The sequence below is a fragment of the Elephas maximus genome, chromosome 3 (assembly GCF_024166365.1).
Source record: "Elephas maximus indicus isolate mEleMax1 chromosome 3, mEleMax1 primary haplotype, whole genome shotgun sequence".
NCBI lineage: Eukaryota > Metazoa > Chordata > Mammalia > Proboscidea > Elephantidae > Elephas > Elephas maximus.
The window spans coordinates 140,080,582-140,105,324 of record NC_064821.1 but is presented as its reverse complement, the minus strand read 5'-3'; the positions used below and the strand labels follow the sequence as shown (position 1 = coordinate 140,105,324).

At 39.0% G+C, this 24,743-nt stretch overlaps 1 pseudogene; it reads right to left on the bottom strand.

The window, feature by feature from the left end:
• Positions 1-363: 363 nt before the first annotated feature.
• Positions 364-23,695, bottom strand: LOC126071362 (guanylate-binding protein 6-like; annotated as a pseudogene).
• Between the last annotated feature and the right edge of the window lie 1,048 nt (positions 23,696-24,743).

Sequence of the window (24,743 nt, the reverse complement as noted above, 5' to 3'; positions counted from 1 at the left end):
AGCTGTTTCTTCTCATTTTGAGTCATGCCACATCAGCAAATGAAGGTCCTGAAAGGTTTACTCCACCCACATTATTAAGGTCAACTCTACTTTGAGAAGGCAGCTCTTCCACAGTCGTCTTTTGAGTGTCTTCCAACCTGGTGGGCTCATCTTCCAGCATTGTACTAGACAATGTTCTGCTGCTATTCACAGGTCCCCACATGTCTGTCATTTTGTTCTACTGTGGGGGCTTGTGTGTTGCTGTGATGCTGGAAACTATGCCACCAGTATTCAGATACCAGCAGGGTCATCCATGGAAGACAGGCTTCAGCTGAGCTTCCAGATTAAGACAGACTAGGAAGAAGGACCCAGCAGTCTGTGCCTCTAGAGCTCCTTAAAGACTGTTAGGAGAATAAAAAGACAAGTCACAGACTGGGAGAAACTATTTGCAAAAAATATATCTAATAAAGGAGTTGTATCCAAAAGAACTCTTAAAACTCGATGATAAGAAAAACAACCTATTTACAAAATGGGAAAAAAGCTGGACAGAAACCTCACCAAAGACAATATACAGATTGCAAAAAAACATATGAGATGAGGCTGAACATCATACGTTATTAAAACAAAACCAAACCCACCCCCGTCAAGTTAATTCCAACTCATAGTGACCTGATGGAACAGAATAGAACTTTCCCATATGGTTCCCAAGGCTCGAAATCTTCATGGAAGCAGACTGCCACATCTTTCTCCCACAAAGCAGCTGGTGGGTTCAAACTTCCAGCCTTTTGGTTAGCAGCCAAGTGCTTTAACCACTGCACCATCAGGGCTCCTCATATGTCATTGTTGTCAGATGCCATCGTGTAGGTTCTGACTCATAGCAACCCTATAGGGCAGAGTAGAACCACCCCATGGAGTTTCCAAGGAGCAGCTGGTGGATTTGAACTGCTGACCTTTTGGTTAGCAGCAGAGCTCTTAGCCACTACACCACCAGGGCTCCCAGATGTCATTAGGGAACAGCAAATTAAAACAACGATGAAATACTACCATGTATCTGTTCCAAACCCATTGCCGTCGAGCCAATTCAAACTCATAGTGACCCTATAGAACAGAGTAGAACTGTCCCATAGGGTTTCCAAGGAGGATCTGGTGGATTCCAGCTCTTACTTTTTGGTTAGCAACCTATCTGTTAACCACTGAACCACACACCTGTTAGAATGACTAAAATATAAAACATAAACAACACCAAATGTTGGTGAGGATGTAGAGTAACAGGAACTCTCATTTACTGAGTTTGAAAGGCAAAATTGTTCAGCCACTTTGGAGACAATCTGTCAGTTTCTTACAAAGCTACATAGGCCTCTAGGTATTAACCCAAATGCGTTGAAGATACCTACCCACATAAAAATCCACACACCAATGTTTATAGCAGCTTTATTCATAATTGCCAAAAATTGGAAGCAACTAAGATGTCTTTCAGTAGGGGAATGAATACACAAACTATAACACATTCATACAATAGAATATTTGTCAGTGATGAAATAAGCTATCAAGCTATGAAAAGACACAAGAAACCTTAAATGCATATTGCTAAGTAAAAGAAGCTAGTTTGAAAAAGGCAGTCTGAAAAAATTACAAGTACTTGAAATTCTTGGAAAAGAAAAACTGTAGAGCAAGTAAGTTTAGCGGTTGCCAGGTGTTCAGGAGGAGGGAGAGTGGGATGAATAGGTGGAGCACAGGATATTTCTAGGGCATTGAAACTATTGTGTATGATGCTGTAATCATGGACATATGATGTTATTCATTTTTTCAAACCCATAGGACTGTACAACACAAACAGTAAACCCTAAGGTGAACTATGAATTTTAGTTAATAATAATATATAAATATTTTTTCATTAATTATAACTAGGGTACCATACCAATGCAAGATGTTAATAATAGGAGAAGCAGCACGCAGGTAGGGAGAAGGGGAATAAGGTAGCTATACATTCTGCACAATTTTTCTGTAAACCTAACACTGCTCTAAAAAATAGTGTATATTATAAAAAAGAAAAACAAATAGACTAGACAAGCAAATTCAGTCACAAAAATGAGATCAACTACATAATTTGTGAGGCCCAGTTCCAAATGAAAATATGGGGACCTTGTAAAATAATTTTCAAGGATTTCGTCAAGGGATTTCAAGACTGCAACAAAGAGCATCAAACAAAGCTGGGGCCCATCTTAGCACTGGGCACTTCAAAACTGCATAGGTCAAGTGCTCATGAAGCCCACCCTGTACATAAGATTATGTTTAATTTTGTTTCTGAAACTCTCAATGACTTTTCAGAGATTCATGGCCTGCTATTTATTTTTGACTGGTGTAAATTTACAATATATGTTTCCTACCCTCACAGAGAAGGTCTTGCCCCATAGGACTTTTCCTCATAACCCAGATATTCTCTCATAGCCACAGTTTGGGTTTATATGGCTCATGGATTATTTTCTTGAGATATACTCAGCCTCGATAAACTCTCATGTAAGGAGAAAATAATTAGGAAACCTGCACTTCTGTGTTTGGCATAGACATCTGCTTCTCCATATTCATGTACAAATGCAAAATTACTGACAAACCCTGAGAATAATCACAGCTTTACTACCCACGCTTTCTCACAGAGAGACATATTTTGGAACAAAGGTGACTCACGGTTTCTAGTGACAAGGTTCCCTCTCTTTGCATGGGCAAAGAAATAATTACAGAAGTTCTTTGCTTGTACCTGGAAATTACAATCCAACCTATCTTCTGGCATTTCTTCAATATGATCTAAGAGATTTTTGTCAGTTGTAGGCTGGTCAAAGACAAAGAACTTCCATTTTGGGAAGAAATGCCTAATACATTCTCCAGACAGGTTGGAATTTCAAATGTTGGGATTCCTGCCTACAGAAGTGAAAAAAGAGCAATCATTGAAGAGACATCCTCAGGAAAGAGTCTGTCAATTTTTATTTCTAGGGATCTTTGCATTATTGCAGTTCCTATGCCTATAAACCTCCTTTTACCCAATCATGTGGTACCTCTTGGCAAATCAGTAGTGTGCCTGCCTATGAAAGAGACAGAAAATCTGCACAGAGAGACAAGGAAGTACTTTTGGAGAGGAAATGGAAGCATCCATCCCAAGTAAAGAAACATACGTTTGGTTTCCTCAGTATATGCATGGGGTTCAATGAAGTAAGTATTTAAACATGTTTATTTAATGATTGAAGCCCTGGTGGTGTAGTGGTTAAGAGCTCAGTTGGTAACCAAAAGGTCAGCAGCTCAAATCCACCAGCCACTCCTTGGAAACCCTCCATGGTAGTTCTATAATGTCCTATGAGTCAGTTGTTATGAATTGGAATTGACTTGACCTCAATGGGTTTGGTTTTTTGGGTTTTACTGAATGATTGATTCATAAAAACAAATTGCTTTTCTGATCTTACTGTCCTCATGTCAGAAAGAAAATGTGGGTTCAAAAATAGAGTGATGCCAGATATAAGGATAAGATGTTGCTAGGGAAATATATCTGGAAGAGGACAGATGATACCCAGGTTAGTAAAGAAACACTTTTACATATCTGGGCAAAAAAAAAAAAAAAAAATACACACGACATTAACATATTTAGGAATTCCTTTAGCAGAAATATCCAAAGAGTAAGATTACTGTAAATGCAATTTGAAGACCTTACCACATCCCTATATCAGACCGTATCAGACTTGACAGTGCCTTACAGAGTAATTGTGTAGCATAAATCAGGTGTTCAATAAATGTCATTAAAAGAATTAATAAATCAATGAATAAATAAATATAGATATTCCTTCTAGGTTCCATTTTAATCATCCACTCTACTAAATAAAATACATAAACAAACTTATAAAAATGGTAACATATTGTTTAAGGCTGTGGAATAAAGAGGGTGATGTTATGAGAAAGGCAAAACAAGCATTTGATAGTCTTCCTGGAAGGATATGTTAATGTTTTATCTGGACCATTTAGTATATAAATATCTTTTGTATGAAATATGTAACTATTGAGTTGAGTAAAATCTACTGCTTTAAATATATGTTAAAGATTAAGTCATTTGATCCCATTTTGATGCTGTGTCTGCCAGCTTCCAATCTGATGAGCTCTTTTTCTGGAAATAGAATAGGTGGAGAACTTAATTAAGAATACAAATATGTGGGCCTTAGGAAGTTGTAGCACTGGTTATAATATGGACTTTTTTTTCTCTCTCTCACAGTACTAATTGTCCTAAATCATTTGGTCCAAAATTTGGCCTGCCTCATAGCAGGCATAGAGTAGAACTGCCCCATATAGTTTCCAAGGAGCATTTGGTGGTTTCAGACTGCCAACGTTTTGGGTTGCAGCCAAGCTCTTGACCATTATGCCACCAGGGCTCCTAAATTTCCTCCGTGAGCTAAAACTCCAGCCACTGAAGTGTTTCAAGTAATAATAGCCAATTACTATGAAAAACCTTTGGAAATCACAGGGAGGATGATTGCACAACACGGTGAATGTAATTAATGTCAGTGAACTAAACAATTAAAAAATTGTTTAAAAAGTATTAATGTTGGGCGGGGCCAAGATGGCGGACTAGGTGGACGCTACCGCGGATCCCTCTTGCAACAAAGACTCGGAAAAACAAGTGAATTGATCACATACATAACAATCTACGAACTCTGAACAACAAACACAGACTTAGAGAGGGAAAACAAACAAATACGGGCAGACAGCGACCATTTTCAGAACTAGGAGCCAGCGTACCAGGCAGGTGACCTTTGGAGCCCGATCTGGGGCAGAGCCCATGGGGGCAGACGGCACAGACAAGGGGCCCAGCCCTACCCCCCCGAACCCATCCCCGGAGGGAGTCTAGCTGGTTGGTGTGGGCAGCGTAGTGGCGCAGCCGGAGGGAGAAGCACCCGGGAGGCAGTGACTGATCTTGGAGCAGGGAGAGCAGCGTCCCAGCCAGGGAGCCGTCCCGTGGGGAGTTTGGCAGGAAGCAGGCGGGGCGCGAGGGGGGGGTCAGCTATATTTCCCTAAAGCGACCCCGGAGCAGGGCCCACACGTTCGTGCGGGGGGACGCCTACCCAGATCCCGCGTGTGACGCGGCGCACCGGAGGGAGAAGTCCCCAGGAGGAAGTGACTGGTCTTGGAGCAGGGAGAGCAGCGTCCCAGCGGGGGAGCTGTCCCGCCCAGATTTTGGCAGATGGGGGAGGAGCGTGAACGCGGGGATCAGCTCTATATTCTCTGGTGCTACACTCCTAGCTCTCTGATCCCTACCCCACCCTCCCCAGGCGGCTCCATTAACATCCGAATACCCGGAGCCAGAGGGAGAATTCAGATAGGGATCTGACTGCATTTTTTTTTAGCTGATTACCTGGAAAATCTAGTTTCCCAGTGATGGCTCCGAGACAACAATCCATATCAAACCACATAAAGAAACAGACCATGACAGCTTCACCAACCCCCCAAACAAAAGAATCAAAATCTTTCCCAAATGAAGATACAATCCTGGAATTATCAGATACAGAATATAAAAAACTAATTTACAGAATGCTTAAAGATATCACAAATGAAATTAGGATAAATGCAGAAAAAGCCAAGGAACACACTGATAAAACTGTTGAAGAACTCAAAAAGATTATTCAAGAACATAGTGGAGAAATTAATAAGTTGCAAGAATCCATAGAGAGACACCATGTAGAAATCCAAAAGATTAACAATAAAATTACAGAATTAGACAATGCAATAGAAAGTCAGAGGAGCAGACTCGAGCAATTAGAATGTAGACTGGGACTTCTGGAGGACCAGGGAATCAACACCAACATAGCTGGAAAAAAATCAGAAAAAAGAATTAAAAAAAATGAAGAAACCCTAAGAATCATGTGGGACTCTATCAAGAAGGATAACCTGCGAGTGATTGGAGTCCCAGAACAGGGAGGGGGGACAGAAAACACAGAGAAAATAGTTGAAGAACTCCTGACACAAAACTTCCCTGACATCATGAAAGATGAAAGGATATCTATCCAAGATGCTCATCGAACCCCATTTAAGATTGATCCAAAAAGAAAACACCAAGACATATTATCATCAAACTTGCCAAAACCAAAGACAAACAGAAAATTTTAAAAGCAGCCAGGGAGAAAAGAAAGGTTTCCTTCAAGGGAGAATCAATAAGAGTAAGTTCAGACTACTCAGCAGAAACCATGCAGGCAAGAAGGGAATGGGACGACGTATACAGAGCACTGAACGAGAAAAACTGCCAACCAAGGATCACATATCCAGCAAAACTCTCTCTGAAATATGAAGGAGAAATTAAGATATTTACAGATAAACACAAGTTTAGAGAATTTGCAAAAACTAAACCAAGACTGCAAGAAATGCTAAAGGAGATTGTTTGGTCTGATGACCAATAATATCAGGTACCAGCACAATACAAGGTCACAAAACAGAACGTCCTGATATCAACGCAACTCAAATAGGGAAAGCACAAAAACAAACAAATTAAGATTAATTCTAAAAAATACATAAATAAACAAGATAATGCACATAACAGGAAATCATGGAAATCAATAGATAAATGCTCCCAATAATCAAAAAGAGGGACTAAATATAGGAGGCATTGAACTGCCAGATGGAGAGTGATACAAGGCGATATAGAAGGATGCAAGTTAGGTTTTTACTTAGAAAAATAGAGGTAAATAATAAGGTAACCACAAAAAGGAATATGAATTCCATAACTCAAGAAAAAAGCCAAGAAAAAAGTAACGACTCAACAAACACAAAGTTAGACATTATGAAAATAAGGATCTCACAAGCTACTAAGAAAAACGTCTCAGCACAAAAAAGCATGTGGAAACATGAAATGGCCAACAACACACATGAAAAGGCATCAAAATGACAGCACTAAAAACTTATATATCTATAATTACGCTGAATGTAAATGGACTAAATGCACCAATAAAGAGACAGAGAGTCACGGACTGGATAAAGAAACACGATCCATCTATATGCTGCCTACAAGAGACACACCTTAGACTTAGAGACACAAACAAACTAAAACTCAAAGGATGGAAAAAAATATATCAAGCAAATAATAAGCAAAAAAGAAGAGGAGTAGCAATATTAATTTCTGACAAAATAGACTTTAGACTTAAATCCACCACAAAGGATAAAGAAGGACACTATATAATGATAAAAGGGACAATTGATCAGGAAGACATTACCATATTAAATATTTACGCATCTAATGACAGGGCTGCAAGATACATAAATCAAATTTTAACAGAATTGAAAAGTGAGATAGACACCTCCACATTTATAGTAGGAGACTTCAACACACCACTTTCGGAGAAGGACAGGACATCCAGTAAGAAGCTCAATAGAGACACGGAAGACCTACTTACAACAATCAACCAACTTGACCTCATTGACTTATACAGAACTCTTCACCCAACTGCTTCAAAATATACTTTTTTTTCTAGTGCACATGGAACATTCTCTAGAATAGACCACATATTAGGTCATAAAACAAATCTTTGCAGAATCCAAAACATCAAAATATTACAAAGCATCTTCTCAGACCACAAGGCAATGAAGCTAGAAATCAACAACAGAAAAACTAGGGAAAAGAAATCAAATACTTGGAAAATGAACAATACCCTCCTGAAAAAAGACTGGGTTATAGAAGACATCAAGGAGGGAATAAGGAAATTCTTAGAAAGCAACGAGAATGAAAATACTTCCTATCAAAACCTCTGGGACACAGCAAAAGCAGTGCTCAGAGGCCAATTTATATCGATAAATGCACACATACAAAAAGAAGAAAGAGCCCAAAGCAGAGAACTGTCCCGACAACTTGAACAAATAGAAAGTGAGCAACAAAAGAACCCATCAGGCACCAGAAGAAAACAAATAATAAAAATTAGAGCTGAACTAAATGAATTAGAGAACAGAAAAACAATTGAAAGAATTAACAAAGCCAAAAGCTGGTTCTTTGAAAAAATTAACAAAATTGATGAACCATTGGCTAGACTGACTAAAGAAAAACAGGAAAGGAAACAAATAACCCGAATAAGAAACGAGAAGGACCACATGACAACAGAGCCAAATGAAATTAAAAGAATCATTTCAGATTACTACGTAAAATTGTACTCTAACAAATTTGAAAACCTAGAAGAAATGGATAAATTCTTGGAAAAATACTACCTACCTAAACTAACACATTCAGAAGTAGAACAACTAAATAGACCCATAACAAAAAAAGAGATTGAAACGGTAATCAAAAAACTTCCAACAAAAAAAAGTCCTGGCCCAGATGGCTTCACTGCAGAGTTCTACCAAATCTTCAGAGAAGACTTAACACCATTACTACTGAAGGTATTTCAAAGCATAGAAAAAGACGGAATACTACCCAACTCATTCTATGAAGCTACCATCTTCCTGATACCAAAACCAGGTAAAGACATTACAAAAAAAGAAAATTTTAGACCTATATCCCTCATGAACATAGTTGCAAAAATCCTCAACAAAATTCTAGCCAATAGAATCCAACAACACATCAAAAAAATAATTCACCCTGATCAAGTGGGATTTATACCAGGTATGCAAGGCTGGTTTAATATCAGAAAAACCATTAATGTAATCCATCACATAAATAAAACAAAAGATAAAAACCACATGATCTTATCAATAGATGCAGAAAAGGCCTTTGACAAAGTTCAACACCCATTTATGATAAAAACTCTTACCAAAATAGGAATTGAAGGAAAATTCCTCAACATAATAAAGGGCATCTATGCAAAGCCAACAGCCAATATCACTCTAAATGGAGAGAACCTGAAAGCATTTCCCTTGAGAACGGGAACCAGACAAGGATGCCCTTTATCACCGCTCTTATTCAACATCGTGCTAGAAGTCCTAGCCAGGGCAATTAGGCTAGACAAAGAAATAAAGGGTATCCAGATTGGCAAGGAGGAAGTAAAGCTATCACTATTTGCAGATGACATGATCGTATACATGGAAAACCCTACGGAATCCTCCAGAAAACTACTGAAAGTAATAGAAGAGTTTGGAAGAGTCTCAGGTTATAAAATAAACATACAAAAATCACTTGGATTCCTCTACATCAACAAAAAGAACACCGAAGAGGAAATAACCAAATCAATACCATTCACAGTAGCCCCCAAGAAGATAAAATACTTAGGAATAAATCTTACCAAGGATGTAAAAGACCTATACAAAGAAAACTATAAAACTCTGCTACAAGAAATTCAACAGGACATACTTAAGTGGAAAAACATACCCTGCTCATGGATAGGAAGACTTAACATAGTAAAAACGTCTCTACTACCAAAAGCCATCTACACATATAACGCACTTCCAATCCAAATACCAATGTCATATTTTAAGGGGATAGAGAAACAAATCACTAATTTCATATGGAAGGGAAAGAACCCCCGGATAAGCAAAGCATTACTGAAAAAGAAGAAGAAAGTGGGAGGCCTCACTCTACCTGATTTCAGAACGTATTATACAGCCACAGTAGTCAAAACAGCCTGGTACTGGTACAACAACAGGCACATAGACCAATGGAACAGAATTGAGAACCCAGATATAAATCCATCCACGTATGAGCAGCTGATATTTGACAAAGGGCCAGTGTCAGTCAATTGGGGAAATGATAGTCTTTTTAACAAATGGTGCTGGCATAACTGGATATCCATCTGCAAAAGAATGAAACAAGACCCATACCTCACACCATGCACAAAAGCTAACTCCAAGTGGATCAAAGACCTAAACATAAAGACTAAAACGATAAAGATCATGGAAGAAAAAATAGGATCAACCCTAGGAGCCCTAATACAGGGCATAAACAGAATACAAAACATTACCAAAAATGATGAAGAGAAACTAGATAACTGGGAGCTCCTAAAAATCAAACACCTATGCTCATCTAAAGACTTCACCAAAAGAGTAAAAAGACCACCTACAGATTGGGAAAGAATATTCAGCTATGACATCTCCGACCAGCGCCTGATCTCTAAAATCTACATGATTCTGTCAAAACTCAACCACAAAAAGACAAGCAACCCAGTGAAGAAGTGGGCAAAGGATATGAACACACATTTCACTAAAGAAGATATTCAGGCAGCCAACAGATACATGAGAAAATGCTCTTGATCATTAGCCATTAGAGAAATGCAAATTAAAACTACGATGAGATTCCATCTCACACCAACTAGACTGGCATTAATCCAAAAAACACAAAATAATAAATGTTGGAGAGGCTGCAGAGAGATTGGAACTCTCATACACTGCTGGTGGGATTGTAAAACGGTACAACCACTTTGGAAATCTATCTGGCATTATCTTAAACAGTTAGAAATAGAACTACCATACAACCCAGAAATCCCACTCCTAGGAATATACCCTAGAGATACAAGAGCCTTCACACAAACAGATATATGCACACCCATGTTTATTGCAGCTCTGTTTACAATAGCAAAAAGCTGGAAGCAACCAAGGTGTCCATCAATGGATGAATGGGTAAATAAATTGTGGTATATTCACACAATGGAATACTACGCATCGATAAAGAACAGTGACGAATCTCTGAAACATTTCATAACATGGAGGAACCTGGAAGACATCATGCTGAGCGAAATGAGTCAGAGGCAAAAGGACAAATATTGTATAAGACCACTATTATAAGATCTTGAGAAATAGAAAAAATGGAGAAGAACACATACTTTTGTGGTTACCAAGGGGGGAGGGAGGGAGGGAGGGAGAGGGCTTTTTATTGATCAATCAGTAGATAAGAACTGCTTTGGGTGAAGGGAAAGACAACACTCAATACAAGGAAGGTCAGCCTAATTGGACTGGACCAAAAGCAAAGAGGTTTCCGGGATAAAATGAAAGCTTCAAAGGTCAGCGGAGCAGGGGCTGGGGTCTGGGGAACTTGGTTTGAGGGGACTTCTAAGTCAATGGGCAAAATAATTCTATTATGAAAACATTCTGCATCCCACTTTGAATTGTGGTGCCTGGGGTCCTAAATGCCAACAAGCGGCCATCTAAGATACATCAGTTGGTCTCAACCCACCTGGAGCAAAGGCAAAGGAAGAACACCAAGGTCACACGACAACTAAGAACCCAAGAGACAGAAAGGGCCACATGAACCAGAGACCTACATTATCCTGAGACCAGAAGAACTAGTTGGTGCCCGGCCACAATTGATGTCTGCCCTGTCAGGGAGCACAACAGACAACTCCTGAGGGAGCAGGAGACCAATGGGATACAGACCCCAAATTCTCATGAAAAGACCATACCTAATGGTATGACTGCGACTAGAGGAATCCCAGAGACAATGCTCCCCAGAACTTCTGATGGCACAGGACAGGAACCATCCCCGAAGACAACTCATCAGGCATGAAAAGGACTGGTCAGTGGGGGGGGGGGAGAGAGATGCTGATGAAGAGTGAGCTAATTAAATCAGGTGGACACTGGAGAGTGTGTTGGCAACTCTTGACTGGGGGGGGATGGGAAGATAGAGAGAGAGGGAAGATGGCAAAATTGGCACGAAACGAGAGACTGAAAGGGCTGACTCAATAGGTGGAGAGCAAGTGGGAGAAGGGAGTAAGATGTATGTAAACCTACATGTGACAGACTGATTGGAATGGTAAATGTTCACTTGAAGCTTAATAAAAATTAATTTAAAAAAATTATTAATGTTATGTTATATATACTCTACCATACACACACCAAAAAAAAAAAAAAAATTCACTAATTACTTTTCATCATTAACATGGGCCTCAATCCAACTGCAAAAATTGACATCCAGGGCTAAGTGGCAGGTTCAGTTGATCCCACTCCCTAACGAATTTTCTACTACTGAGCCCATGCTCTGATATTTGGAATCAGTTTCAAGGCATCTCCCAAGCACTTATCTTCAATAATGGGACATCCATCTATCTTCAGCTCCAAGATAAAATCCTGTACTGTTCAAATAAAGTCTGGAAAGAAACCTACAAACTGGGTGGAGTTTTCTATGTCATCAGGTTCTGAGGCAGATTTTCTTGATTAGCTCTGTCAGTTCAGTCACATGGGAGCTTAGTTAAAGAAGTGCTCTACACCACAACTTCCAGTCCCCACTTAGAAACAAGCTGTATAAACACTCCCTTTTGCCCTGTGTTCCCGCCTCCTAACTCTTAACAATTGACTCACAAGAAAAAAAGAAATAGTCTTAGTTGCCATTCCCATGAGATCAATAAAGCAGGTTGGTTCAATTCCTGGAAGGCTACTGGAGCTGCTCCAGGGCCTAATGCGTGATGACCCACATGCTATTATAGACAAAGGCACTACTCAGAAGCAAGGCGGGTGCAAAGATCCATGAGTCATTCTTAGAGTCAGCCTAGATGCCCATAAGAGAAAGGGACTTAGTAGGCTGCTTTTCATTTATTCATTTGTTTATTAACCGTTATAGCTATAATATAAATATAAATGATATAGTTGAATGGTAGAGCACAACATATAAGTTTTGAGGATACTCCTAAGTTCAAACCTCACTTTTGGTATTAACGTTGAGCTCCCTCAGGGCATCAGGGCCTTGATTTCTTTCAGCAATTAAAAGAAGCTAATGACACCATCAATATGTGTAAAATGTTTAGCACTGTGCCTAACACGTAGTAGGTGTGCAGTAACAAGTGAGCAATTATTCCTTTAGCCAAATTTTCTCAATCATAAGCTATTTGAGGGACTCAAATGATATTCATTTGAATTTAACAAGTATTCATTAGGCATTTATGAAATGCCAGACACTTCATTTGGTTGTCTGGATGCAAAGTCCCACATGACTGTCCCTGCCCTCATGAATATGACTTTCCTGAGGGGCAAATACACATGTAAACATGCAAATGCAACCAAGATAATAACCTCCACCAAGGATGGAACCAAATGTCATAATATGAAGGAAAATGGGTCATTTCAGAAAAGAAGACACTAAATCTGACTGGAAAATGATGGAAGTAGGTTGAAAATGTCTGGACTTTTAAGAATTGACAGAATGAGGACCTGAAAGGAGGCAGGGCCAAAATGGGGGAACAGACAGATGCTTCCGTGAGCCCTCTTGAAACAAAGACCAGAAAAAAACAAGTGAAACGAGTATATTTATGATAAGCTAAGATCCCTGAACATCAAAGGCAAGGTTGGAAAACGAACTGAGGGGCAGGGAGAGGAAGAGGCAGTTCAGAAGCGGAGAGGAGTTACAGCTCCTGAATCACTGGGAGCCCTCGGGCACCATTCCCAGAGTGGTGGTGATGGGCTGGTACTAGCGTTCTGCCGCAGCTTCCTCAGGGAGAAGCAGTCAGCCACACAGCCTACTCACACCTCCAGAACCAGAGAAGAATGGTGCTCCTGGCCAAAGCTAAGTACTTGCATATATTTTACCACGCCCCCCCACCCCCAAGTCAGCTACAGCGGCTGACTTCCCTGGGCCTGAGATAGGCCTTGTTGAGCATCTAGAGCCATTCTCCAGGCCTTGGAGAAGGAATAAATTTGCAACTGGGGGAAAAGATAATTTGCCAGCTCCACCAACTGGGGGAGCTCAGGACAGAAGCAGCTCCTGTCCAGGCATAAATGGTCCATGGACTTTGAGTACTTTCCCCTCTGCATGGGCCTATTTCAGGAGAATAGGCCCTTGTTGACAGACTCCAACCGTTTCAGCTGAGTGGTGGAGAGGTGGCTGTTTGATACTTGACATTGCTTTGCCAATTAAACAGCATCCTCACCTACGAACATCAGGGGCCTATGGACTGGTGGCTCCACTCAGGACAACCAGCCCCCTGTGACAGGGGTCCAAGGATAACTGGTACCTCCCAGTCCTTAAAACCAAAAACATTGGGTGCCCATGGTCCGTCTGCAGAAACCACCCACCTGTATGCTCTAGGGAACAGGGACATGCTTTCCTCACAGACACTTGGGGGACAATTCTCAGCCCCCTGCCTTGTTCAGAGCATAACACCCTGCTGCAACCAGATACTGGTACCTACACCAATCATCCCTACCCCTCTAAGACATAGGACACAGCCCATACCATACACTTGTTGATCAGCTACCTGGACACCTGAGCTGACTTCCTACAAGAAAACTGAATGGATTCCTAGACTGATATATCTGATAACAGCTCTAGCCATCTGGGGACAGGATATTAGAGCTCCAAAGGCAAAAATAATCAAGCTAGCTCACTCAAGCAACCCATTTGGGCATATCAAAACAAAACAAAGCAAGAAGCTACGACACAGTAATCAAACATAAAATAAACTAATACAATAACTTGTAGATGGCTCAGAGACAACAGTCAATACCAAGTCATATAAATAAACAGATCATGATCACCTCAGCAAGCTCTCAAAACAAAGAACCCAGGGATCTTCTAGATAAAAGCGCATTACTGGAATTACCAGAGGCAGAATACAAAACATTAATACACAGAACCCTTCAAGATATCAGGAAGGAAAAGAGGAAATACACAGAACAAGCCAAGGAACACATAGATAAAGCAATTGAAGAAATTAAAAAGATTAATCAGAATCATAATGAAAAATTTAATAAGCTGGAAAAATCCACAGACACGCAGAAATCAGAAATTCAGAATAACAATAAAATTACAGAAGTAGACAACTGTTTAAAGTCAGAGAAGCAGATCTGAGTAAGTGGAAGGCAGAATTTCTGAACTTGAAGATAAAGCACTTGGCACTAATATATTTGAATAAAAATCAGATAAAAGAATTTTAAAAAGTGAAGAATTATAGGGGACTCTATCAACAGAAATAAGCTATAAGTGATTGGAGTATGAGAACAGGGAGGGATCACAGAAAATACACAGAGAATTGTTGAAGATTTGTTGGTAGAAAACTTCCCTGATATCATCAAAGATGAGAAGATACCTATCCAAGATGCTCATCGAACTACACATAAGGTACATCTTAAAAGAAAGTCACCAAGACATATTACAATCAAACTTGCCAAAACCAAAGATAGAGAATTTTAAGAGCAGCTAGGGATAAAAAAAAAAGTCACCTACAGAGGAGAGTCAGTAAGAATAAGCTTGGACTACTCAGCAGAAACCATGCAGGCAAGAAGACAATGGGATGACTTATATAAAAAATTGAAGGAAAAAAACTGCCAGCCAAGAATCATATATCCAGCAAAATTGTCTCTTAAATATGAAGGCGAAATTAGGACATTTCCAGACAAACAGAATTTAGGAAATTTATAAAAAAACAAACCAAAACCACAAGAAATACTAAAGGGAGTTCTTTGGTTAGAAAATCAATAATATCAGGTATCAACCCAAGCTAGAACACTGGGCAGAGCAATCAGGAGTCAACCCAGACAGGGAAATCACAAAAATAAATCAAGATTAAAAAAACGCTCAAAACAGTGTAACAGCAATGTCATTATGTAAAAGAAGCCAACCTTAAAACAATAAAGACGGACTAAGAAAGAAAAGTAGTCATAGATCTTCCATTTGGAGACAAAGATAAGGCACTAAAAAGAAAAAAAAGTCAGGTTTAAATTTAGAAAAATCGGGGTAAGTAATAAAGTAACCACAAAAGAGACAAACTATCCTACTCATCAAAGTAAAATACAAGAAAAAAATAGAAACTCAGCAGAAACAAAATCAACAATGAATATGAGGAAAAGACAATATATAAAGATAATCTACTCAGTACATAAAATTAAGTGGGAAAAAGAAACTGTCAACAATATACAAAAAAAGACATCAAAATGATAGCATAAATTCATACCTATCCATAATTACTCTGAATGTAAGTGGACTAAATGCACCAATAAAGAGACAGAGAGTGGCAGAATGGATTGAAAAACACCACCCATCTATATGCTGCCTACAAGGGACACACCTTAGACTTAGAGACACAAACTAAAACTCAAAGTATGGAAAAAAACATATCAAGCAAACCACAATCAAAAAAGAGCAAGAGTGGCAATATTAATTTCTGACAAGATAGGCTTTAAAGTTAAATCCATCAGAAAGGATAAGGAAGGACGCTATATAAAAAGGGACAATATACCAAGAAGATATAACCATATTAAATATTTATGCACCCAATAACAGGGCTGCAAAATACATAAAACAAGCTCCATCAACATTGAAAAGTGAGATACAGCTCCACAATAATAGTAAGAGACTTCAACACACCACTTTCGGAGGACAAGACATCCAGAAAGAAGCTCAATAAAGACACAGAAGATCTAAATGCCACAAGCAACCAACTTGACCACATAGACATATAAAGAACACTCCACCCAACACCAACCAAGTATACTTTCTTTTCCAGTGCACATGGAACATTCTCTAGAATAGACCGCATATTAGGTCATAAAGCAAGCCTTAGCAGAATCCAAAACACTGAAATATTACAAAGCATCTTCTCTGACCATAAGGCCATAAAAGTAGAAATCAATAACAGAAAAAGCAGGGAAAAGAAATCAAACACTTGAAAGCTGAACAATAAAAAAAAAAAAAAAAAAAATTTTTTTTTTACCCTGCTCAAAAAAGACTGAGTTACAGAAGACATTAAGGAGGGAAGAAAGAAATTCATAGAATCCAATGAGAATGAAAACACTTCTGATAAGAATCTTTGGGACACAGCAAAAGCAGTTCTCAGAGGTCAATTTATATCCATAAACACACACATACGAAAAGAAAAAAGGGCCAAAATCAAAGAATTATCACTACAACTTGAACAAATAGAGATCAAGAAAAGAAACCCTCTGGCACCTGAAGAAAACAAATAATAAAAATTAGAGCAGAATTAAATGAAATAGAAAATGGAAAAACAATTGAAAGAATTGAGAAGACTAAAAGCTGGTTCTTTGAAAAAATCAACAAAATTGAAAAACCATTGGCCAAATTGACAAAAGAAAAACAGGAGAGGAAGCAAATAACCCAAATAAGAAATGAGATGGGCAATATTACAACAGACCCAACTGAAATTAAAAAAGAATCATATTGGATTACTATGAAAAATTGTACTCTAACAAATTTGAAAACCTAGAAGAAATGGATGAACTCCTGGAAACCCTCCACCTACCTAAACTAACACAAACAGAGGTAGAACAATTAGATAGACCCATAAGAAAAGAAGAGATTGAAAACGTAATCAAAACACTGCCAAAAAAAAAAAAAAGCCCAGGCCCAGACGGCTTCACCGCAGAGTTCTACCAAACTTTCAGAGAAGAGTTAACACCAAACTCAATCTTTGAAGCCACGATATCCCTGATACCAAAACCAGGTAAAGACACCACACAAAAAAGAAAATTACAGACCTGTATCCCTCGTGAACACAGACGCAAAAATCCTCAACAAAATTCTAGCCAATAGAATTCAACAACATATCAAAAAAAAAAAATTCACCATGACCAAGTGGGATTCATAACAGCTATCCAGGGGTGGTTCAACATTAGAAAAACAACAGGGATGGTTCAACATTAAAAAACAATTAATGTAATCCATCATATATAAAAGACGAGAATCACATGATTTTATCAATTGATACAGAAAAGGCGTTTGACAAAGTTCAACACCCATTCATGAAAAAAACCCTCAGCAAAATAGGAATAGAAGGAAAATTCCTCAACCTAATAAAGGGCCTTTATACAAAGCCAATAGCCAACATCTTCCTAAACGGAGAGATTCTGAAAGCCCTCCCCTTGAGATCGGAAACCAGACAAGGATGCCCTTTATCACCGCTCTTATTCAACATTGTGCTGGAGGTCCTAGCCAGAGCAATTAGGCAAGATAAAGAAATAAACAGCATCCAGATTGGCAAAGAAGAAGTAAAAGTATCTCTATTTGCAGATGACATGACCTTATACACAGAAAACCGTAAGGAATCCTCAAGAAAACTACTGAAACTAATAGTAGTTCGGGAGAGTATCAGGATACAAGATAAACATACAAAAATCAGTTGGATTCCTCTACACCAATAAAAAGAACCTCGAAGAGGAAATCACCAAATCAATACCATTTACAGTAGCCCCCAAGAAGAAAAAATACTTAGGAATAAAGCTAACCAGAGATGTAAAAGATCTATACAAAGTAAACCACAAGGCACTACTGCAAGACACCAAAAGAGACCTAGATAAGTGCAAAAACATGCCTTGCTCATGGATAGAAAGACATAACATTATAAAAATGTCTATTCTACCAACTGTGATCCAAAGATTTAATGCAATCCCAATCCAAAATTCCAATGACATTCTTTAATGAGATGGAGAAACAAATCACCAACTTCATATGGAAGGGAAAGAGGCCCCGAAGAAGAAAGGCATTACTCAAAAAGAAGAACAAAGTGGGAGGCCTCACTCTACCTGATTTTACAACCTATTATACCGCCACAGCGGTCAAAACAGCCTGGTTCTGGTACAACAACAGACACATAGGCCAGTGGAACAGAACTGAGAATCCAGACATAAATCCATCCACATACGAGAAGCTGATATTTGACAATTGTCCAATCTCAGTTAATTGGGGAAAAGATAGTCTTTTTAAGAAATGGTGCTGGCATAACTAGATATCCATCTGCAAAAAAAAAGAAACAAGATCCAAACCTCACCCCATGCACAAAAAGGAACTCAAAATGGATCAAATACCTAAATATGAAATCTAAAAGGATAAAGATCAAAGAAGAAAAAATAGGGACATCATTAGGAGACCTAATACATGGCATAAACAGTATACAGAACATTACTAACAATGCTGAAGAAAAACTAGATAACTGCGAGCTCCTAAAAATCAGACACCTATGCTCATCCAAAGACTTCACCAAAAGAGTAAAAAGATTACCTACAGACAGGGAAAAAGTTTTTAGGTATGACATTTCAGATCAGCACCTGATCTCTAAAATCTGCATGATACTGCAAAAGCTCAACTACAAAAAGACAAATAACCCAATTAGAAAATGGGCAAAAGATATACACAGACACATCACTAAGGAAGACATTCAGGTGGCTAACAGATACATGAGGCAAAGCTCAGGATCATTAGCCATTAGAGAAATGCAAATCAAAACTACAATGAGAGTCCATCTCACTCCAACAAGCCTGGCATTAATCTAAAAAACAAAATAATAAATGTTGGAGAGGTTGTGGAGAGATTGGAACCCTTATACACTGCTGTTGGGAATACAAATGGAAATGGATTTGGCGCTTCCTTTAAAAGCTAGAAATAGAAATACCATACAATCCAGCAATCCCACTCCTTGAAATACATCCTAGAGAAATAAGAGCATGTATCTGTGCACACCCATGTTCATTGCAGCACTGTTTACAATAGCAAAAAGATGGAAGCAACCAAAGTGCCCATCAACAGATGAATGGATAAATAAATTATGGTATATTCACACAATGGAATACTACACATTGATAGAGAACAGTGATGAATCTGTGAAACATTTCATAAGATGGAGAAATCCGGAAGGCATTATGCTGAGTGAAATTAATCAGTTGCAAAAGGAGGAATATTGCAAAAGACCACTATTATAAGAACTTGAAAAATAGTTTAAACAGAGAAGAAAATATTCTTTGATGGTTATGAGAGGGGCGGGAGAGTGGGAGGGTGGGAGAGGAGTATTCACTAATTAGATAGTAGATAAGAACTACTTTAGGTGAAAGGAAAGAGAACACACAATACAGGTGAGATCAGTACAACTGGACTAAACCGAAAGCAGTTTCCTGAATAAACTGAATGCTTCGAAGCCCAGCATAACAGGGGCAGGGGTTTGGGGACCATGGTTTCAGGGGACATCTAAGTCAATCGGCATAATAAAATCTATTAAGAAAACACTCTGCATCCCACTTGAGAGAGTGGTGGCATCTGGCGTCTTAAACGCTAGCAAGCGGCCATCTAAGATGCATCAATTGATCTCAATCCACCTGGAGCAAAGGAGAATGAAGGACACCAAGGACACGAGGTAATTAATTATGACCCCAAGAGACAGAAAGAGCCACATAAACCAGAGACTACATCAGCCTGAGACCAGAAGAACTAGAGGGTGACCGGCTACAACCGATGACTGCCCTGACAGGGAACCCCTGAGAGAGCAGGAGAGCAGTGGGATGCAGACCCCAAACTCTCGTAAAAAGACCAGACTTAATGGTCTGACTGAGATTAGAAGGACCCCTGTGGTCATGGCTCCCAGACCTTCTGTTGACCCAGGACAGGAATCTTTCCCAAAGCCAACTCTTCAGTCAGGGGTTAGACTAGACGATGGGATAGAGAGGGACAATGGTGAGGAGTGATCTTCTTGGATCAGGTGGACACTTGAGACTATGTTGGCATCTCCTGTCTGGAGGGGAGATGAGAGGGTAGAGGGGATTAGAAGCTGGCAGAATGGACACGAAAAGAGAGTGGAGGGAGGGAGCGGGCAGTCTCATTAGGGGGAGGGCTGGGAGTATGTAACAAGGTATATATAAGTTTTTGTGTGAGAGACTGACTTGATTTGTAAACTTTCACTTAAAGCACAATAAAAAAAAAAAAGAATGTGGACCTGAGATTTGAAGGGATCATGTAGGTGGAAAGACCAACACAAGCCAATTAAGAAATATTAGAAAATGCGGTCTTAAAAAGGTATTACAGTTACTGCATGTGACTGAAATGGTGGATAGGAGTGTGGGAGTGGAAGATGAGGCTGGAAACAAGATTCAGGGCAAGAAGAAACAAGAAACAAGTAAAGCCATGAAGGCCAGACAAATAGAATTAGACACCACACAAGTCAAGCCACAATTCTAGAGTCAGTGAGGAGTTCTGCCAGTAGGTATGGTTTAGTCCATGTACAAATGCAGCATATGGATTTCATGCTTTCTAGACCAGAACTGGAAGATTGGAAAACCTTTTTGTATTGTTAGGGAGGAAACATGTTTTCCCAAACCTTTATTATATTATCTCTAAAAGTTCCTGATTTAGACAAAAAGAAGCAACATTTAGGCCAAACAACAATCTATTTCAAAATCAAGAATTTATCTTTATTTAATATTGATGTAGTTATTGAGAACATTAAAACTGAGCACAGAATTTCCAAATCCTTTTTTTTTTTTTTGGTCAATAATGGAAGCCAAAGACCTACTGTTGCTACTTTTATTTAGACCCAGAGTAGTGTAAAAGAAGGAGAACCGACTGATTGCATCTAACACTGTAAAGACAAAATACTTCGAAATATCCCATTCACAATGTTTTTGTTGGGTCAGGGTCATGCTTTTATTGAACTAAGAAAAGAGGTAATCTTCAAAGCCCAGAGACTTGGCAAAATCTTTTTGAATATGCCTGGTGTAGCTGAGCTCTTCTGAAGACTCTTTAAGTAATTACTTCCCAAAATCCTTTTTTCATGGCTCCAATTTTCAACCACATCATTCCCTCATACTTAAACTGGTAGCTCCTGTTGATACCATGGTTTACAGTTTAGAAGTCGTTTCCTCCAGGAAGCTTCTCTAACCCAGATGACTGGGTTAGGTGCTCACATCTGTGCATCCATGACACCTTATGCTGATCACACTGCATGCCTATTGTCTCTCCAGTTGGGCTCTAGGACTTTACACTGCTTACTGTTGTATCTCTATTACTCAGTACAGAGTATGGGGGTTTAACTGCTCATTAAGCATTTGTCAAATTGTATCATTCACCCAAGTGTTAAAATAAGGAAAACTTTCCCAACTATACCAAAACATTTGAGCATACCAGTTCAAGGAAACCAATTTTGGCTTAATCATCCATAATTGGATTTGCAGTTTGTAGGAATAGGTTACATAAGTTGAATTAATGCAGAAAATTAAGAAGAGAAAATCAAGGGCAAAGAAAATTTCACCGTGACTCTCTGCTTTACGTTTTCGACATTGCCTAGGCCCTCAGTGTCCAGAAGGACCAGTGTGTGCTTGGACTAGGAGGGGTGAGGTATACAACACATTCAGATGCTCTTGATTTCAGACCTCACGGTGGAGTCCAGACAGAAACCTGCAAGGGAAGATGGGAAAGCAACATTGGTGTGTGGCAATCCTGAGAATTTAGTGGACTGTGGTTCAATCTCTAGTGGTGCTGAGCCAGAGAAGAGGTCAGACATTAGAAAAATCATGGCTGTCTGTTCTACGTAGATGGAAAGGATGAATGGGACCATGGAAAAAAGTGACAGCCCAATTGAAAGAAGGACTTGAACAGTAACTTCACGAAGTGAGAAATTCAAATGGCAAATAAATATGTGATAAGGTGCTCAACCTCATTTATTACGAGGCATACTATATACAACTAAATAGTCACCACATCAGCAAAAGTTATAAAGTTTGACATGACTGAATTCTCAATTACTACTAATATTCAAATAACCATGTATATGGCACAAAAAATTTAAAAGTTGTTTGAAATTATCTTTAAATCCTGAATATCCACAGAACCTGTAACCTAATAATTAAGCTTCTGGATATATTATAAAAGGGAGTTTGTGTACATGTGTACCAGGATAAAAGTACACAAATATTCATGGCAGCCCTGTGAATAAAAGACAAAATTGTAAACAATACAAATGTTTATCAATAATAAATAGATACATAAATTGTGTCATCTTCATACAATGGCTTACTATAAAGCAGTGAAAAAAAGACACTATAGCTATACCCTACAGACTGAATCTTATAAATGTCTTCTTGAGCAAAAGAAGCAAGACACCAAAGAATACATACAATGTTGTTCCACTTATATAAAATTTAAAGGTAGATTAAACTGCTTTTTAGAAATGCATAAATAAATTCTAAAACCATTAAAAAAAAAAAGAGGAATGTTGTGAAAATCAAAATATTGATGAGCACTAACGAGGGGTGAGAGGGTGTGATTTGGGTCTTGGGTGTAGGCAAATTTTATTTCTTTACCCAGTCAGTAATTACATAGATGTTCACTTGGTATTTATTAACTTTATTGTACATTGTGTTTAATGTACTCTTCTGTGGGTATTACAGCCGTCATATTTGAAAAACCTAAAAAAAGAGTGAAACGAGATTATAATTTATCAAAAATTTTCTATGACGACAAGCAGAAAAATCAGGTGGTAGCTCTACTGAGATATAGGATAAAGGGGAATCCTGTCTTCCCTTCTTGCATTTTTGAAAACAGGGCATATTAAACTACATTTGTATGCTGGAATGATCCTATGGTTTGAGCAAAAGTGATGCAGTAGAAAGAAAGAGAATAACCTCGGGAGCTGACCTCCTGAGCAAGTGAGAGTGGATAGCATGCAGATGAGTAGTGGGTGAATCTTTTGATAAGGTTGGGAGAACCCTTCTTTATTACCAGAAAAAAAGAATGAGATTTTGTGGACAAATGGGGTTGAGGTTGTAAACCTGGTGGTAAACATTAGTTTTCTTTATTGGGAGGAGTTGGGTTCTTCCCCAGGGTGACCCTCAAAGAGGCATGATCAACTTGCTTTATCACTCCTTTCAAGGTAATGGCCCCTGCCCCTAAACAACACTCACCATGGTTCTGTCCCGCCAGGTGGTTCACCAGGTAAGATTTTCCTGTATGGTGGTACAACTCAACAATGGCCAGGACCAGTACAGGCTGAGATATCTTGTCAAGGATCTTTAATGCTTTCGGGTTTACCATCAGCTGCTCATTCTTGTAGTCTATCAAACAAATGGGGGCCACCATGGCGGGTCCAGAATCCATGGCAACCCGCAACCCAGAAGAGCCAGTCAGTAGAATACAAGACCCAATGTCATGTCTAACAGTTATTCAAGGCACGTGCACATCAGATGTCTGCTTATGGGGCATGTATATCAGCTTTCCACTCTTTATACATTTCTAAGGGAAAAGTATGTAGCCTTGCACTGGCAAATCATAGATCTCTTCCTCCATCATGCCCATAATCTCTGGTGATATTGATGCTGACACTTAGGGTTAACTTGTCTCCAATGATTCATTTCTCTGAAGATAATATTCTAGTTAATGAAACCTTTTGCATGAAAAGCCCTGCTACAGATGTCTTATTGACTCTTAAAGGACTGTAAAAGTTAAAAAATCTTATCCCTTCTTACTAGGTGAAGTAAGACAGGGTACCTAAGCTGAATGATTGGTTAGAGGTTTCACAGCTAGGGGCAGAAGAAAGAATTGAACAGCAATGTATTTGAGTGAGAGTGAGTGAGTGAGAAGGAGAAAAAGAGAGAGAGATTGAGATTGACTGAAGATCTTGGAAAGACAAGCATGAGCTAAAGAAAGGCAACAAGGTTTATTTTGTTTGGAAACTGACTGCCTTTGTTCAAATACTAGAAACATTCTTTACTAGCTGTGTGACCACTGCAAAGATACTTAATCTGTCTGTGCCCAGTTTCTTCCTCTGTAAAATGAGAACATTGAAATGGGAATACAAATAGTTACTACATCATAGGGTTATTCCACGACCACCATCACCAGTTACCATCAAGTTGACTCCAGTTTATGGCAACCCCATGTGTATCAGAGTAGAACTGTGTTCCACAGGGTTTTCAGTGGCTGATTTTTTGGAAGTAGATCACCAGACCCTTCTTCCAAGCTACCTCTGAATGGACTTGAACATCCACCCTTAACATTTGCACCACCCAGGTCATTAACCAATAAAACACATTACCATCAAGTCAATTCCAACTCATAGCAACCCAATAGGACAGAGTAGAACTGCCTCATATGGTTTCTAAGGAGCACCTGCTGAATTAGAACTGCT